Source organism: Apis dorsata, unplaced genomic scaffold, assembly GCF_000469605.1.
Source record: "Apis dorsata unplaced genomic scaffold, Apis dorsata 1.3 scaffold_499, whole genome shotgun sequence".
Taxonomy (NCBI): domain Eukaryota; kingdom Metazoa; phylum Arthropoda; class Insecta; order Hymenoptera; family Apidae; genus Apis; species Apis dorsata.
The window spans coordinates 369,539-375,893 of record NW_006263730.1 but is presented as its reverse complement, the minus strand read 5'-3'; positions in this window follow the sequence as shown (position 1 = coordinate 375,893).

Here is a 6,355-nt window from a genome sequence, read left to right as displayed (position 1 = left end):
GAGCCGTAAATACTCGAGTCGAGGATTGGTTGTGTTCGAGGATGGCATACGGGGCAAAGTTCCGCTACGTGCCAGCACGTTTTACCATCGGTTGCCGAAGAAACGCATAACTTTGGAAGGAACGTGCATAAACCACGTGAAACGCTCCATTCGTTTCGATAAAACGCCTCTGGGCTGAAAGCGCGCCAGTGTCCGCCCGGAGAACACTTTTCAGATCGTCGTCACGGGATTTTAGCGCGAGCAAAGACCGGGATATATCCATCCCGTCGACCGGGTTGGAACGTGATACGTCTTCCATCGACGTGACTCGCGCTCCACCGTTCATCCGATACTTGGCCAGTTTCAATATGGGGATCTGAATTTTATGGCTAATGAGACAAGTTTTTATCGCTTTGCATTGAAATCGATATACCGATTCTAATTACGATACCGATTTTAATTACGATACAAATTGGCGTATTATTTCACCTAGTTTCCCTTGAATAGAAATATAATGATCGATGGCGACACAAATATTATGTGTCAACCCGTTAATGTTTTAAAAATAAATAGGTTTGAAATAAATACAAATATTTTTTATAAAGAGAAAAAAGCATAAGTAAAATAATAATAATAATTCAAATTTCACAGAAATTAAATATGCGTTAGTATAGTATAGTAATTTGATGTATATTAAATAATTCCTTTTTTTTCATTTTATTAATTTTATTTTGATCTAATTAAAATTGAAATTATAGGGGAGGAATAATAACGACATTGAAAATATTTGAAAACAAAGTCCATCCATGTAAAGAAAAGGAATGAAAGGAATTATTTGTCGCGGGATACGATATCCGTCGACCAAAATTTCACGCCTGGGGACAAAAGACTACGAACAGTAGTCGCGTGCCTGTTGTCGAGCATGGCTGGGACAAGAAACGGAGGCAGAAGAAGCAATTTCAGTCCTCGACGGTCGAGGTTGAACGATCCAGAATGGAACAGAGGTGGAAGTGGACGTAACAGGTTGTTACTCGTTAATAAATCCCTCCGCTTTACAACTCTATAAACCCGCGTATCGCGGCCACCGCTGCGCCTCGGTGTAGGAACAATGCTGGAAATTAAAGCGATCCGCTCCTACTTAACCGCGATCGTGGAATCTGGCTGTTGGGTTGTTGCAACGGAATAAATATTAATGCCACGACCGGCTCAGCTCGCCGCTAGATTCGCCAATAGAAGTTAACGAACACGAAGCCGAGTACCGTTTGCCGGACGGCTGGCTAGGGGAATCTGTGCCGAACACTCCACGCTCTCCTAACTTCCGTTTCGTCGAACTTTCCTTGGAAACTTGTGTATCCTCGAACGGGCGATCGTTTCTTGAGCGTTAACCGGGATTAATTAATTGGGATCGTGCAATAATAATTTTTCGATGGGAGAGGATGGGATCGTTGGAAGGAAATTGAACGAAGTGAAAAGAGTCGCTATAGCGATTTGGATATAGAAATTATATTATATTTGACGATAGAGAAGATTACGAAATTTTGGGGATAAGTGTTGTAATTGGGATTAATTAGAGATCGAGTAATAAATTTTTCGATGAGAAAAGGAATTGAGAAAAATGAAGATAAAGTTTGGAGGCAGAAGTATGGCATGAGAGATTAAAATTAATCCTTGAAGATTTGAATTACGCGTAACTATTTGGATTATAGTAGAGACAAAAATAACAATGACTTTTTTCTAAATGCGTGTACAATGCGTTTTAACGGTTCGCCTGTCAAAACGATAAAAAAAGAAACGATATGAGAAATGGCGATTACGTGACCATGGAATGATTCACCTAATTATTCATAGATGTCACGATTAGTGTGGTTAAAGAAACTTCGTTAAAAAAAAAGAAGAAATAGATCGAAACGAAGAAAAAACATCTGATATCTAAATAAATTTTAAATACCTATTTTTCAATTTTGCCAAAATTCTCGCAATAAGTGATATTAAGGATCTATTAAAATTCTCGCAAGAGCGCATAATAATAGAATCTAGACACGAGAGAAGAAAAATCTTCAAAGCAATCCAACGATATGCCTGTAAAGTTTCGCAAAATCTGTTTCAGCAATTCGCGCCAAAACTAGGTCCCGTCGTCAATGTTATCATTAAGAGGGAGAGAGAGAGAGAGAGAGCGCGTACACGCTAATCACCGGCGATAATTCGTGCCTCTCACTCCTTAATTACCTTAAGAGAAGAAAGAGAGGGGGGGAAAAGCGGGCAAAGCAGCGTGAACTCGTTCGTAATAAGTGAAAGTCTCGGTCTTTTGTGATAGTGGCAAGGTCTGTTTCACGTGTAGAGCGGCATTGGCAATGGCGGCCGACCAATCGCGTATCCGCCCGCGAAACGGATTATTTGCTCGCGTGCCGATTCCTTATCTTGAGGAGGGAATCATCGTGCTTATCGAAGGCCAGTGGGAAAAAAAAAACCTGCTTTCACCGGTCTCCCCACGGGAATGGATCTTCTCTTCTCAACTGGTTTCGAGCGATCGGATGTGCACGATGTTTGTACGACTTCAAACTCGTTACTCCACTTAAGGTTAGTTAGAATATCTCGCGGAATCAATTTTGCTTCTCCTTGAGAAACGGCGCCGATGAGAAAATGAGTTTTATGCATGGCTTCATCGCTTGATTGGAAATGGTTTATATTGGTCGTGGTCCAATTTCGAAGAAGGATGAAGCTGTATTAATATTATGGCGACAAATGACGCGATACTAGCGCCACGTAACTATTAACCATTATCACTGAATTAACGATGATCTAATTCGAAAAATCTTGAGATATTTATTAGTAAATGTTAAATAATAAAATGGAATTGGTAATATCCAATGATGGTTGATCGTGTTAAATAGACAATTCAATTATTGGAAATTCGTTATTTCTCCTATTCTCTACATCTTCAAATTCACTTCTATTTCGAATTTATACCGCGAACTCAATAGTAAAAATTTAATTTCGCAATATTTTATTCTTTACTCATACGCGTGTTTCAAAAATTAAACCGCAACAAGATAATCAACAATTATCTACAAATACACGCGTTTAAACAGTCGGACGAATCAAAAATCGAAATTCGATACTCTCAGAGAAATATTTCTCTCCTTCGTTCTAGCACCCATTTTATCGATACTATTATCGTTAACGACAACGACGCGGCAAAATAATTAACAAACTCTTACCTATACGAGGCTCTCGGCGAAAAATAATTCCTTCTCTCGACCCGGGTATCCATTTGCCGATTCCATCTCGTCAAAACACCGTCAAACAATACACCAGAATCCTCTCCTAATCCCACGATCCGTTAACAAGCACGCATTGAACGCAAACTGAACGGAGCAACGCAACAACCACCACGAACTGTGCAATCAGGTCTCGGCTAGGAGAGGACCCCTTCCACCTTCAGCAGAATTGAACGACTAACCACGGTTTAATATCACGGTGAAAACGCGTTAATTCAGGACGGGTTCATCGAGCGATATCGCGCCGCTCCTCCTCCATTTTCTTACGCTCTACCACGCGTATTTCCTTTTTCGTGTTTCCGCCCCACGTAATATTTTTTTTCTTCTTCTTCTTCTTCTTCTCCAGGCTTTCCACCCTACGCGTTTCATGCTAATTCAAAGACGCGCACCAATTTTCCACGCATGTTAACGCATGTATATCAAGATACGCAGAATCATGGAACAAATGAGAGAAGTTCTCTCGTCGATTTCGTGATCCTTTCACGCGACAAAACTCGTCGTCCCCCTCCTGAACGTTTTAACACTTTCTAGTCGTCTATTCGTTCCAAATTACGTGGTGATCGTTTATTGACGCGTTTCCCAAGTTTTGAATCGTGAGTGGCAAATTCTTTCGCCGATACTTTCTTTCTTGATTATATTTACAAGCCGTGAGCAGCGAGAAATTGTGTCGCATAGAATTAACACGAGGATTGGTAAGCAAATCAAATTGATTACATTTCCCTTGCAATTACCAAGCAGACGCTTTCGATGCTAATGATATATTACGGTATGGTTAATGGTTTTAAATTAAGAAATTAACGGTGCCAAGAATTATTATTGATCTTTGTTCGAGAGAAAAACGTCATAATTGAGCAGTATGCAGTATATACTTAATTATTACCATAATTTCATAATTTTAACGTTAACGTAAATTTACATCGAATAATAATCTTACCTATTCTTCCAGTCAAAGCGGATCTGTAGGGCCTCGTAGTCAACAATCTGAAAAATGATTTTTCGAAATTAAAATTTCAACTCGACTAAGCTCGAGCTAATATTTCTTCCAGTTGCAAGTGCAAGATCAAGCAAATACGTATTATACATTCTCCAAGTTGCTGCTCTGCACTGCTACACATCCAAGACCAATATATTCGCGGCACAATTTACGAGACAGTTCTACTCAAAGGTCTGAGACTTCGCGTAAATACTGTTTGCCTTTGCAACCTTGCAGATTCGACCGACCAACGTTTCGACATCTCTTACCGTTCTTTCTTTCAGGAACATCGAAGACGATCCGTTCGCTGAGCTCGCAATCGTACGAGGAACGATATTGGCTCGAGAAGCGATCGAATCCGAAAGTCCGTGAAAGCAGTTTCACGGAATCGTGAATAATAGGTCGCGAGAAAAATGTGTTCCTCCCAACTACTGTTTCCCATGTGATGCATCGGTCAACTTCTTAACGACCCTATACGGTGAATACGGAGATCCCTGGATATCTATTTCACGACACGTATCAGCCATCGAAAAATCACTTTTACAGAACTTTCAAACTTTTCTCTTTTCATCCCGCACGAGAAATAATCGACACCTCGTCCGATAATTCGGTTATAGTCGAGGAAATATAATGCCAAAACTTCTTTCTCTCTCTTCTTGAGATACGTGGATAAAGTGTGGCATATCTTAGGATTGTTTCTCAACTTATATATAAGATATGTCTTCTTTAATAATATGGAAGAAGATTAAGTTCGCATTCTTTTTTATAAATTTGTTATAAAAACGTGAGAAAGAAAGCGTGCTGAATTCGAATTTTGGCAATAAAAAATTGTATCTATCGTACGATCTTCTTTCTCGAGTTACTGCAGAAGCATTGAAAATCACGGGCTTGTAGAGAGACCCAAGCAAAGAAAATTTTGCTCCGTCCACGAATTCGCGAGAAATTCAAACGTAACTTTCCTTGATCCCTATGGCATCCTCCGTGTCAAGAAATACCGCACGGTATTCAAGATTTCTTCGCGTAAACTTCGTTAAGCATTTGCAACGAACGAACGAACGAAAGCATTATCTTCGCCCGAAAGTACACCAAGTTGCAGAGGATTCTCGTCAAAGTTTGCGCGTTAAGGAAGTTGGACGAAGCTTCGTCTATTGTCTATCGCGTGTCGATGAGGTCGCTACGCTCGCAATTAAACTTTGTGCGTGAAGGGACGAAGAATTGCTCGAGCGGATTACCCGTGTTGGGATTCCGTGGCTTCTGGCTCCTTCAATTAAACCGATCCTCTTGGTAACTTTAACAGAGTTACAGAAAGTAAGTTGTGTTTATGCGTTGCTACTGATATGAAAAGCGTTCGTGGAATATTCGTAAATGTTCCGTCGAGAGCTTTGATCGAGAAAATGGCAGAACCGGTAAACGGTTCGATCTCTTGGAGATATAAAATAAATCGTTGCCTGTTTACGTTTGCAATTTCGAGAGAGAGAGAAATGTTCAAAGAGGTAATTAAATTTTCCACGAAAGGGAAAACTCGTGAAAATAAGCAAGTCTCTTTTTGCAAGGTTTCGATTCGAGTCGAGAAGTTTGATCAGCGAAGAAACAATTAACAGTTGAGCGAATGTTGCTGTTGACTTACGCAACGGTGAAAATCGAAAGAAAATGATTTTTACACATTTTTTTAAAAATTCAAAACAAGGCTTCCACGAATCGAATTGCATGGAATCGAAAAATCGAGAAAAGGAATTTTCTCTCTCTCAATGCTTTCGTGGAATCTGAAACTGTGATTATCGAAGAGACAATGGCCGCGCGCTGGTGAATGTCGGTCGATCGACGTGACCTTTGAGTCGGCTGACATTTGAACCCTGAGAAGAAGGGAGCCGCGACTAACTGCTCTGGACGGGTGGTGACGTACGATCTGGTGAAATCGAATCGGAGTACACGTCCACGGTACTCTGTTAGATTGATCGATCTCTCTCCACCGAAACTCGAAGCCTGCGAACAGTTCTTGCCCTTCGTCCTTCCATCGAAAATCAATGTCTTTCACGGGCTGGCCGAGATCTACGGGCCTGTAAATGCCGTTCTCCTGCAAATTTACAACGGTAGAAATTCATTGGAAATTCGTTGTCTCGATATG